We start from the raw sequence: 13914 nt of genomic DNA, 5'->3' as shown, positions 1-13914 counted from the left end.
TTATTAATGTTAAGCATTATGAATAATACATAGGTCTGTTAAGATCAAATAAGAAAACTGCATTGAGTAACACATAGTTGTGTTTAATACATTAAGTTATTATTGTTAATTATAAGTTAACCCAAAAGGCAGAGGGGTGTCTTAGTCCATTTGGGCTGCTATAACAAGATAAACTAGTTTATAAGCAACAGAAATTTATTTCTCACTTCCGGAGCCAGGAAGTCCAAGGTCAAGAGGCTGGCAGATTCAGTGTTCATTCACTGGTTCATAGATGGTGACTTCTAGCTGTGTCTTCACACGGTGAAAGGGACAAGGCAACTTTCTGGGGCCTCTTGTAATGACACTAATCCCATTCATGAGAGCTCTACTGTCATGATCTAATCATTTTTCAAAGGTTCCACCTCTTAATATCACTGGTAATATTGGTAGTTGTATTTCAACATGAATTTTTGGGGGGCACAACTGCTCAGACCATAGCGGGGGGGCATGGAATAGTTCCCACCTGGACCAATGCTGAAATGTCTTGAAAATGGGCAACAATACATCAAAAAGTTAATTCTCAAATCCCATTTTAAAAATGAAATTTCAGTGGGAATTTCCAAATTCAAACATTTTTCTCAAACTGTGAGCTCCTTTGCCATGCTCTACCTCAAAATTTTATGACAGTCTTTTTCCAATTCTAAGAAAAAGGTTTAAATCTTAGTTACTTTCTTTTTTTTTTTCTTTTTTTCCCTTGAGCCAAGGTCTCACTCTGTCACCCAGGCACACACCACCATGCCAAGCTGGTCTCAAACTCCTGGGCTCAAGCGATCCGCCCGCCTCCACCTCTCAAAGTGCTGGAATTATGAGCATGAGCCACCACGCCTGGCCTAATTCCTAATTTTTAAATGTTAATTACAATTACTGTTTGCCTACCTCAAAGTGATAATAGACAAGCACACCGGTGAACAAGAAGCAAACCAATTACTGAAAAACAGCTGCTCATATGTTGTTCACTAATTTTTGTGGGTATATGTGTGGATGATTTTCTATATTTAAAAGCATTCTCTATATTTAGAAATATATGTGTTAAATAAACCCAGGCATACAGGGCAAAAGTACCCTGCTTTTCAGCTACCTACGAAATTGCAGCCACAAAATGAAAACATGGAATGTGGAGTTCAAAAGTTTCTTAGACAACTTCCTCTCAGACTTGGTTCAGAAAAGGATAATAGGATGCTCTACTTTTACTTTGCTTTTTAGACTCTTTGTGAAATAAGATAGGATATAGAATAAATGTCTAAACTTATCATGCCCTGCAAGGCTGAGGCATCTCTGCTGGCTGTAGCTTCAGTTTTCCAGTTACAGCCTTCTTGCCCATTTAACTCTTACCTTTGCTTCAGATCCTGTTCTTAACTCTGAGTTGCTCTGCTCATTCCCAAGCTTACCTTTGTTGGAGATGCTTTTTCCAATTAATACATTTATGGAGCACTTATTGTGTGTCAGATTCAGGCACAAAGGATGCTGTTTTTCTTTTCTATGCTGACTCTACCTTCTTGCATCCCATCCTCAGCTGGATTTCTGGAGCTCCTTGAGATCCATTTGCCCTATGCCTAGGAATGGGCAGGCCAGCAGTTGCGGAGATACTGGAGTCTATTCAGACCATATCTACGGGGAGGAGCTGAGGCTCAGGTAATCTGAAGCAAGTTAACAGGTTTCAAGTCAGGGTCAGAGACTTAAGAAATCAGATGTGGGTGTTAAGATCAGACAAAAGCAAATTGTAGGGAAGAGGAGGAAATTAAACGAGCAGTTGTCATAAACGCCAGTTTGTCTTTGAATCGTCTTTCTAGGTGGTTGGTTTGGTTCAAATTTTGTTATTTATTATCCTGCTATGAATTGTGGTTTCATAAATATTTTATTTATAGTAGTAGTATTTTTTAGATGTTTAGATGTGGAACCATAATAAAGTTATATTTTCTGCTGGTAAAATTGTTCCTTGCTTGTATAATGTTATGCTGGAATTAAATACATCAGTAAATCATGGTGCTATGTAAAGGGCATTATGGCTTCCAAGTATTTGGTCACCTTAACAAGTCTGAAAATCACTGTTGAGGAAAATAATCTAATGGCAAACAATAAGCTAACTGAAAAAAAGATTCCAACCCAATTCAGTAATACTGTAAACAGTTACCACTTTAATGTAACTATTTTATGTTTTTGCAGCTCTTTACGTTAACTTATTCTTTGTCAAGTTCATATATGTACACATGAAATGTATGTGTGTACATGTTAGGTGGAGCATCATATATGTTTATAAGGCAGAATTAAATTTATGTTACTATGGTTTGGCATTATAGTTGTTTATTCTCTGTCCTTAATTATGTGGACAGACATAAAATTGTTAGAAAATTAAGCCCTATTCTGATTATCATTTATAACCTTATTTAAATTTAATTTTCTTTTCTTTTTTTTTTTTTTGAGATGGAGTCTTGCTCTGTTGCCCAGGCTGGAGTGCAGTGGCGTGATCTCGGCTCACTGCAACCTCCGCCTCCCGAGTTCAAGCGATTCTTCTGCCTTAGCCTCCCATGTAGCTGGGACTACAGGCGCCTGGATAATTTTTGTATTTTTAGTAGACAGCGTTTTACCATATTGGCCAGGCTGGTCTAGAACTCCTGACCTCCCACTACAGGCACCCTGATAATTTTTGTATTTTTAGTAGAGACAGGGTTTTACCATATTGGCCAGGCTGGTGTAGAACTCCTGACCTCATGATCTGCCCACCTCAGCCTCCCAAAGTGCTGGGATTACAGGTGTGAGGCACCATGCTCGGCCTGTATTTTCGTTTTTATGGAGCAAGTTATGACTAGAACAGAGTTTTGGGGTTCTATAGAAAAAAACTCATTTCTCCTTGTTTTGCTCTGTTTTTCACGATATTGTGGATGCCAATTTGTACTAAAAGTCTATGTAAATATGTCCACCAATTTGATAAGTAGCTGGAAGTACTTTTATTCTTGCGTTCAATTGTAACACAGCACAACATTCATCAGTCAGAAGGGATGCTGGACATAGTAATGGAGGAAGGTCCTAGAGCAATTTCCCTCCCTCCTCTTAGTTGCTGGGTTCTGGGGAGGTTGTGGAGTGGTAGTAGGGGAGTCAGGAACTAGAAGTTTCTTGTATGGAATTGCCTCCTTGTATGGAATTATGTCAATATTTTAATAACCAACCAGTGTGGTTATACTGGTGTCCCAGATTAATGTGCACCCTGAGTAGGTGCGTTTATTCTCTGCCCATGCTTCAGACTTCCAGTATGTGGATGGAAAAACCCAATCCCAAAACCATTCTTTTAGTTATTAAGATAATAAAAAGGCCCTTGCAGTTACTTAAAGATTTTGCTGAGAAACATGAAAATCAAGGAAAAATGCAAGTGGAAAAGTCATTTCACTTCAGGATACTTAAGACTGACTCAAAAATTCCTGTAAAATGTATGTAAGATGCAGCTTCAGTGGATTATGAAGCCTCAAACCATCTTAGAAGGCAAATCAGAGAAAGGGAAACGATTACAGCTGGTTTGTACATCAACAAATGTGATTACTTCCTAAACTGTCTTTTCAGTGATTTTTCAAAAAAATCTGTTAACTGTACTTATTGAATATAAGACACAATTGATTATTTCATATACCACTAAAAAAAACCCTGCCAATTACACTATAATCCATTACTTTAATATCATTTAAAAGCTTTTTTAAACTTATAAAAGAGCTGTTAGACTTATTGATATATTTTATCATATATCATTCTTCTTTCTACATTAGAAATACAAGTGAAATATATTACCCAAAGTAATCTATAGATTCAATGTAACCTCTATCAAAACACTAACAACATTCTTCACAGAAATAGAAAAAAATGCTAAGATTTGTATGGAACCACAAAAGACTCTGAATAGCCAAAGCAATTTGAACAAAAAGAACAAAGCTGTGAGGCATCACACTACCAGACTTTGAAATATATTACAAAGCTATAGTACCCAAAACAGAATGATACTGGCCTAAAAACAGTCTAGGTAGACAAATGGAACAGAATAGAGAACTCAGAAATAAATCCACATATTCACAGCCAACTGATTTTCAACAAAGGCTCCAAGAACATATAACTGGAGGCTGGGTGTGGTGGCTCACGCCTGTAATCCCAGCACTTTGAGAGACTATGGTGGGAAGATCACTTGAGGCCAGGAGTTCAAGAACATACAATGGGGAAAGGATAGTCTCTTCAACAAATGGTACTTGGAAAACTATCCATATGAAGAAGAATAGAACTAGACCCCTATCTCTTACCATATACAAAAATCAACTCAAAATGGATTAAAGAATTAAAGGTAAGACCCAAAAGTGAAATCACTAGAAGAAAACATGGGGGAAACACATCAAGCCATTGGTCTAGGCAAAGATTTTTTTGGATAACACCTCAAAAACACAGTTAACAAAAGCAAAATAGACAAATGGGATTATATTAAACTAAAATGCTTCTGCACAGCAAAGGAAAACAACAGAGTGAAGAGACAACCTAAAAAATGGGAGAAAATATTTGCAACCTATCCATCTGGCAAGAGATTCATATCCAAAATGTATAAGGAACTCAACCAACAGCAAAAAAGCAAATAACTTGATTAAAAAATGGGCAAAATAATCTGAATTGACATTTCTCAAGAGAAGACATACAAATGGCCAACAGATACATGAAAAAAATACTCAACATCACTAATCATCAGGGAAATGCAAGTCAAAATGACAATGAGATATCATCTCATCCCAGTTAAAATGGCTATTATCAAAAAAACAAAAAATAGCAAATGCTGACAAGGATGCAGAAAAAGAAGGCCTCTCATATATTGTTGGTAGGAATGAAAATTAGTACAGTCATTATAAAAAACAGTATGGAAGTTCCTCAGAAAACTAAAAATAGAAATAGCATTTAATTCAGCAATTCTACTACTGAGTATATATTCAAAGGAAAGGAAATCAGAATGTTGAAGAGATATTTGCACTCCCATGTTTATTGCAGCACTGTTTACAATAGCTAAGATACGGAATCAACCAAAGTGCCCATCAATGGACAAATGGGTAAAGAAAATGTGGTGTATATACACAATGGAATATTATTTAGCTGTAATAAAATGATTTGTAATTTTTGGCAACATGGATGATCCTGGAGGATATTATGGTAAGTGAAACAAGCTAAGCACAGAAAAACACTGCACATTCTCACTCATATGTGGAAGCTAAAAAAGTTGATCTCATAGAATAGAGGTTACCAGAGGCTGGGAGGGGTAGGGGGTTGGCGGATGGATAGAGAGGTTGGTTAATTGATACAAAATTAAAGTTAGATAAGAGTAATAAATTCTATAGCACAGCAGGGTGGCTATAATTAACAGTAAATTATAGTGTATTTTAAAATAGCTAGAAGAGAGGATTTTGAATGTTCTCTACACAAATAAATGGTAAATGTCTGAGGTGATGGATGTGTCAATTACCCTGATTTGATCATTACACGATACATACAATTATGTCCCAATTTAAAATACATACATATATAAATGAAATAGTTTCTTCACATCAGTGACTTTGTTTGTTTGTTTGTTTTTGAGACAGAGTTTCACTCTGTTGCCCAGGGTGGAGTGCAGTGGAATGATCTTGGCTCACTGCAGCCTTGACCCCCTGGGCTCAAGCAATCTTCCCACCCTAGCCTCCTGAGTAGCTGGGACTATAGGTGCACACCACCATGCCTAGCTAAGTTTTAAGTTTTTTGTAAAGACAAAAAATGGAAGACCACGTTTTCCAGGCTGGTCTCAAACTCCTGGGTTCAAGTGATCCTCTTGCCTCAGCCTCTCAAAGTGTTGGGGTTAACAGGTGTGAGCCACCATGCCTGGCCAGTGATAACCTTATCATGTTTTTGCCCACGAGTGGTAGTTTTAAAACTATGTTCACAAATGTTTTGATACTCTTCTCTTCAATAGATGGAGCCTAATTCCCCTCCACTTGGGTGTGGCATGGACTTAATGACTTGCTTCTAATGAATAGCATAAAGTGGATGTGACAGCTGTGATTTCAGGCACTAGGTCATAAAAAGTCACCGTGGCTTCCCTCTTAGTTGTTCTCTTAGATTGTTTGCTTCAGGGAGGCCATACACTATGTCATACATAATCCTTTCAAGAGGCCCAATATTGCTCAGATATCTGGGCAATAACCACCTAAGTGAGCTTGGAAGTGGTCCTCCAGCCCTGTCAAGTATTCAGATGACTGCAGTCCCAGCCAACATTTTGACTACATCTCATGAGAGACCCTGAACTGGCAAACCCAACTAAGCTGGTCCTAGATTCTTGACCAACAGAAACTAATAAATGTTTGTTGTTTCAAACTGCTACATTTTGGGTAATTTGTTATGCAATAATAGATACCTAATATACCATAAGTCAACAATTTTCGACCAATACCTCCTGTGTCCTTAAAAGCATAAACGACGCAGCATTTCTTAAAAGGAGGCTCCATTATTATCTTTGGGAATTTTCTCTACACTAATGATATACATTCTGCAAGTCTTGCTGGAGATGTATGGGCAATAATAACTACAACAGACCTGCCTGTTGGCAGACCACAAATGACACATCTCACTTTCAAAGATGTTAAAATACGGGGGGAAAATGTGCTTCATAGAATCAGTGAAAGACATTTTAGGTCATGTTTATTATCTCCCTTTTGCCTCCATCAACCCCTTTCCTTCTTTAAGAACTTGATCTTGTCCATTTCAGGACAAATCTGAGGTTTGTAGAGGGTTAGTGTATTTACATCCTCCACTTTACATGCACCGCACAGGGCTTGTATGGTTATGGGGGGAAATCCGTTGGTGTGAACTGAAAGAACGCTTTGTTAACTCGAACATTTCTCAGCCCAAGCAACCTTTGCTATGAGTGTCACAAAGGGGAATACCTTCTTTGTGAGGTCCTGAAATTGCTGGGTAAGTGGTGATGGTGGTTGTTGGGAAAGGAGCTTATGATGCTGGTGGAATTTTGGGTCTTAAAGAGGGCATATTAATCTTTAAAGAATTGGAAATATTTCAGTTACATGTAATAGTCTATATCTTGCAACAATTCATTACCAGCATATTAGGTAATGCATACACACACACACACACACACACACACATATATATATATAGAGAGAGAGAGAAGCAAGAATGCAAACAATTAGCAGTGTCACACCCAGCGGGTACATATTCAAAGTAAATATAAAATAAAAACAGAGATTTACCTGATCTAACTACACTGATGTCCTCCTTTAATCCTTCTCCAATAAGTAAGATATCACATATGGAAAGGTTTTTAAACTATTAAGCCCTAGACAAATGTACACTTTAATTACATACGTGTGCTGCCTCAATGCTGAGAGAGTTGCAGATCCTCATTTAATTCCCACCTGTGCCTGACTTTGACCACTTTCTCTGAGCTTTCTCTTCATTTCTGATTTCAAGGAAAGGTGTAAGGAACAGAAATAGAAATAATGATGTTTAATATGATTTACAAGAAGTTCAGAAATAATTGTGCTTATACCCCCTACAACTTAACTCCCTTTCATATTCTTTGGATGAATTTATTTAATCCCTAAATCTTCTTCCTTCTCTGGAGCTAATACTCCTAAAATAAAACTTCTTTCCTGTTCTGATTACCTGTAATTTAAATCTCTTTTTACAGATTTATCCTTCCCCTTTTTTCCTTCAGGGGCTCTAACTCTTTCCCTGACTGGAATTTCTTGGGTCACAGAAGTCCCTCCCTCCTTAACATCTTTGTAGTTCTTCTTTCAATTCAACAAATGTATGAACAATAGTATTGCTAGAGGGCCTAAATTAGATGCTGCAGGGGATTTAACAGAATGACCCAGTCCCTGATAGTGCCTGCCTTCAAAGAGCTTAGATATTTACAAGGAAATCTAAGAAAACTATACAGTTACGTATAATGTAGGGTAATGTGTATTATATTGGTACAGAAAAACAAGACAAATACTAGGTGAGGACTTCCTCTCCCAAGATTCTTGTGGTGGTTGTTTCCTTGCTTGATCGCTTACCTTATTTATTTATTTATTTATTTAGTTTATTTATTTATTTATTTATTTTTAAGACAAGCTCTTGTTCTGTCACCCAAGCAGGAATACAGTGGTGCCATCACGGCTCACTGCAGCCTTGACCTCCTGGGCTCAGTTGATTCTCCCACTTCAGCCTCCCCAGTAGCTGGGACTACAGGTGCATGTCACCATGCCTATCTAATTTTTAAAATTTTTTTTATAGAAAGGGGTTTTGCCATGTTGCTCAGGCTGGTCTTGAACTCCTGGGCTCAAGCAGTCCACCTGCCTCAGCCTCCTAAAGTGCTGAGATTATAGGCCTAAGCCACTGTGCCTGGCCTTGATTGCTTGCTTTTGACAGTTTTAGTACACCACAGTTTTTTCTCTGTAGATATTGCAACATTATTCTTTCCTATAAATTCATTAGTTTTTCTTTACTATTTTTCCTCCTTTAACTGTTAAATTCATGTTACATTCTACAGAAATGCTTCAGTTTTGTTTATTTGTTTTGACAAAGCCTAGCTATAGCCCAGGCTGGAGTGTAATGGCACAATCTCAGCTCACTGCAACCTCTGCCTCCCACGTTCAAGTAATTCTCCTGCCTCAGCCTCCCAAGTAGCTGGGATTAAGCGTGCACACCACCATGCCCAGCTAATTTTTTTGTATTTTTAGTAGAGATGGGTTTCGCCATGTTGGCCAGTCTAGTCTCGAACTACTGACCTCAGGTGATCCACCTGCCTTGTCCTCTGAAAGTGCGGGGATTACAGGTGTGAGCCGCTATACTCGGCTGTTTTTGGTTTTGTTTTTTTAATTATTCTATCAAAACCAGCAGTGGTAAGACCATATCGCTCTAATTTTATTTCTGCTTTGAATGGTCTTTACCTTATGAGTTGACTTCTGCCTGTGATCTGCATGCATTTTCTATTGGTGGATAATCCTTCTCTGCCTCCACCCTTGTCCACATTATGTATCTGATGACCCAAACAGCAGCTCCCTGTTATATTTGTCCTTCACCTGCTTATTTCTGTCTCTAAACCAGATATTAAAATTCCTCAAGTCACATGGTTTTCTCAATTTTACCTTGTTTTTCTTTCTCTTTGCAAAATCTTAAGTTGACCTCAGTCAAAGGCTTCTGCTAGAATAAAGTTCCTTTAACGTTTAGCCATACTTAAAAAAAGTAATAAAGTATTCATCATTTATGGGAAATCATGTTAGTGTAAAGTGATATTTCCAATGATGTTATATATGTAGCAGGGGCATCTGAGACAAAAACACCTTCATACTTCCCTTGGCTGACTACCAAATGAATGCTTTTTCCCCTTTCCTCACTAAGAGAACCCAGATTTTCCTCAGGCTCCTCCTAGTGGCCATATTCTTAGGAGGTGGCTGGAGATAATCTTGAACTTGAGAGTGATGATTTAGGATATCTGGTGGAAGAAATTTCTAAGCATTAAAGCATTCAAAAAGTGGTCTGTTTTTGAACAGCAAAAGCTGTTCTAACAGCTGCTTCTAACAGCATATGGTCATATGCATTCACAAAGAGATGGTCTTGAAACTGGAACTTACATTTTAAAGGGAAACAGCATAAAAGTTTAGAAAATTTGCAACCTGACCATGTGGTAGAAAAGAAAAACTCATTTTCTGGGGAGGAATTCAAGTGGCTACAGAAATATGCATAAGTAAGGAGGGGCCAAATGTTAATAGCCAAGAGAATGGGGAAAATGCCTTGAAGACATTTCAGAGACCTTCACAGTAGCCCCTTCCATCACAGGCCTGGAGGCCTAGGAGGGAAGAATGGTTTTGTGGGCTGGACCCAAGGCCCTGCTGCCCTGTGCAACCTTGGACACACTGCTCCCTGTGTCCCAGCCACTCCAGCTCCAGCTGTAGCTAAGAGTCCCCCAGGTACGCCTCAGGCTGCTACTCCACAGGGTGCAATAAGCCTTGACAGTTTCCATGTGGTGTTAAGCCTGCAGGTGCACAGAGGGCAAGAATTCAGGCTTCAGAGCCTCTGTGTAGATTTCAGAGGATGTATGGAAACACCTGGATGTCCAGGCAGAAGTGTACTGTAGGGGCAGAGCTCTCCTGGAGAACTTCTACTAGGGCAGTTTGGAGGGGCAATGTGTGTGTTGGAGCCCCCACACAGAGTCTCCACTGGGGTCCTGCCTAGTAGAGCTGTAAGAAGAGAGCCACTGTCCTCCAGATCCTGGAATGGTAGATCCACCATTGGCTTGCACTGTGTGCCTAGAAAAGCTGCATGCACTTAGTGCCACCCCATGAATGCAGCAAAGGGGTCTGTATGCTGCAGAGCAACAGGGGAGGAGCTTCCCAAGGCCTTGGGAGCCCACTGCTTTTGTCAGTATTACCTGGATGTGAGACATGGAGTCAAAGGAGATGATTTTGGAGCTTTAATATTTAATGACAGCCCTGCTGGGTTTCAGACTTGCATGGAGCCTGTAGCCTCTTTGTTTCTGGCCAATTTCTCTTTTTTTGAATGGGAGTATTTAGCTAATGCCTGTATCCAAATTGTATCTTGGAAGTAACAACTGGTTTTGATTTTACAAGCTCATAGGTGGAAGGGACTTGCCTTGTTTCAGATGAGACTTTGGACTGTGGACTTTTAAGTTAATGCTGGCATGAGTTAAGACTTTGGGGGACTATTGGGAAGACATGATTGTATTTTGAAATGTTAGAAGGACATAAGATTTGAGAGGGGTCGGGGCAAAATGATATACTTTGGATTTGTGTCCCTGCCCAAATCTCATATCAAATTGTGATCCCCAGTGTTGGCAGAGGGGCCTGATGGGAGGTGATTGGACCATGGGGGCAGATGTCCCCCTTGCTGTTCTCATGATAGTGAGTTCTCATGAGATCTGGTTGTTTAAAAGTGTGTGGCACTTCCCCCTGCTGTCTATTCCTCCTGCTCCAGCCCTGTAGGACATGCTGGCTTCCCCTTCACCTTCCACCATGACTGTAAGTTTCCTGAGGACCTCCCCAGCCATGCTTCCTATACAGCCTGCAGAACTGTGAGCCAATTATACCTCTTTTCTTTATAAATCACGGGTAGTTCTTTATAGCAGTGTGAGAACGGACTAATACATTGCCCTTTTCCTTTCTCCTCAGGGCACTCTTTCTCCTTTCAGTTATTCAGAACCTTCCTATTCTTTTAAAATTCTCGCCCATCAAATTTGAAGAGTTGTGAGATTGGATTATTCATCCTTATAGAATAATAGGAGACTGGAAATAATTATGTATTATTATTTATTAGTCTGGTACTGAAAGCTAAGTATGAATTCACCCTTGGGGTGTTCAGCATGAATACTATTTTCCCAAACAAGAGATTGCATATTTACCATATGTTAGATGAGTTATTTAATCTGAGTGCCAGCTGCCTCATATGTTAAATGGAGATAATAACTGTAATATCTCTAGAGTCACTGTGAGAATTATGTGAGATAATTCACATAATCACACAAACTTGTAGTCATCCCCAGACCCCTGGCCACTCCTTCACAGAGCTCTTGGCACACTATCACTCTGTCTAACACTACTTCTGTAACAAGTTTTGGTGCTTTCAATAGCCATAGAGATGATTCTTCCAAAGCCTTGATTATGTGACCTCTCCTCTTACAGTGATCCTCAAGTCCACCCTACCTCAGCTACTCACCCCAGTGGTCTTACCCTAGACCTCTTCATTTCCGATAAATGTAAGTAACTGCCCCCATTACATTAATTCACTTCTAATCATTATATTATTGCTGCTACCTCCTATCTTTCTAGCTCACTTACTCAACTACTCACACTTTAAAAATCTTTGACCCTACCTGGTCGAGCAATCCATTGATGTCATTGCCTTTTTATTGCCTCTCAATTTCTTCATGTCTTCACTTCCCTCCTTACCCAGCTTAGTTATTATAGTAAAATATTAATGAGTCACTTTTATATCCCCTGAAGTCTCCTGCCCTAATGTGTCTCAATCAAACTATCCTGGCAAAATCCAAACCAGTCATGGTTATATCCAGCCAACATAGCGCTGATAACCATGCAGTTGAATAAGGCTGGAGGAAAACATCCAAATCCATGATAATTACACTCAAGTGGGCCTTTATTGCTGCTCTGCAAATATACTATATTCCATAGTTTATTCACTTTTCCAGTCTCCTGAACACTTCCTCCTTATTTTGCATTCTTAGTTGATGACTTTGCTTTTATTTCATTAGAAAATAGACACAATCAGGGCCAGCACAGTGGCTCACAAATCCCAGCATTTTGGGAGGCTGAGGTGGAGGATCACTTGAGGCATGAAGCTAGGAGTTCAAGACCAGCCTGAGCAATAGGGTAAAACCCCATCTGTACCAATAAAAGAAAAAAAAAAGAAGTTGAAAATAGACATAAGCATCTATGTCTCCCACTCCCACATTTATCAAGCTACCTATATCTTACTCTGCCTTTCCTCCTGCTTCTATGGATGAAATCTATGTTTCTAAAGGTTAATCTCTGTTTAAGACTAGATTGCATCCTCTTCTTACCTACTCAAAGATAGCAATTCCTTCCTTTTCTCTCCAGCATCAGCAACTTTTCCCTCTCTATTGAATTGCTTTTATCAGAAAAAGAAAATGAAGATATATTTTAAAAATAAGAAAATGCCTATAAAAAGAAAACTTTTGTTTCTATACCTACTTTCTACTCCATTTCTCTGTTCCTTCTAGAAAGAGTTTTCCACACTTACTCTCTCTAAATTTTCTTCTTCCACTCTCTCTTAAACTTATTCCAACCAGACTTTTGACCCTACTGCTCCATTGACAGACTTCTTTTCAAAGTCATGAATGACCGCTCCATGTGATGAGGTCCAACAGTTGATTCAAGTCTTCATCTTACTTGACCCCTCAGCATTTGCACAGTTGGCTACTCCCTTTTTCTGGAAGTCTTTTTTTTCCATTGGCTTCTAGAAATCTGCTTTCACTTGGTTCTCTTTGTACATTATATGCTTTTTATTTCTCACTCTACCTCAGCTACTCACCGTCATGGTCTTACCAGAGGCTTCTTCATTTCTGACAATTGAAAGTAACTACTCATTATTTCATTTCTAATCGATACACTCTCTCACTGCTACCCCCTATCTTTACCAGTTTTCTTTTCAGCGTTCTTTACTGGTGCCTCCTCAGCCTCAGGGTTTGGTCTTTATACAACCTTAGGTAACCTTGTCTAGTCTCATAACTTCAAATATCATTTCTGTGCTGATGATTTCCAAATTTATTTATCTAGGTTGGACCTCTTTCCTGAACCTATACTATAAATCCATTTGTCATTTCACTATCTCCATGTGAATGTTTAATAGATACCGCACATTTAACATACCCAAAGCCAATCTCTTCATTTCCTTCCTCAAATCTATTTTATTTTGCAGGTTTCCTTATCTCAGCTTTTTTTTTTTTTAAGAGAGGGTCTCACTCTGTTGCCCAGGCTGGAATACAGTGTTGTGAGCGTGGCTTCCTGCAGCCTCGACATCCTGGGCTCAAGCAATTCTCCTGCTTCAGCCTTCTAAGTAGCTGGAAGTACAACCACATGGCACCATGCTCAGGTAATCTTTTTAAAACTTATTTTTATTAGAAATGGGATTTCACTATGTTTCCCAGGTGGTTCTCAAACTCCTGGCCTCAAGCAATCCTCCTGCCTCAGCCCCCCAAAGAGCTAGGATTAGAGGTATGAACACTGCACCTAGCCTTTCATCACATTTTAAATCTATCCCTTACTTTATCAGAAAAAAATTATATTAATCCATACTCATTACTTTTTATATATCTTATATTCAAATCATTAACAACTCCTT

Source organism: Pongo pygmaeus, chromosome 6 (genome assembly GCF_028885625.2).
Source record: "Pongo pygmaeus isolate AG05252 chromosome 6, NHGRI_mPonPyg2-v2.0_pri, whole genome shotgun sequence".
NCBI classification, from domain to species: Eukaryota; Metazoa; Chordata; class Mammalia; order Primates; family Hominidae; genus Pongo; species Pongo pygmaeus.
Note: the sequence above shows the minus strand (reverse complement) of the source record.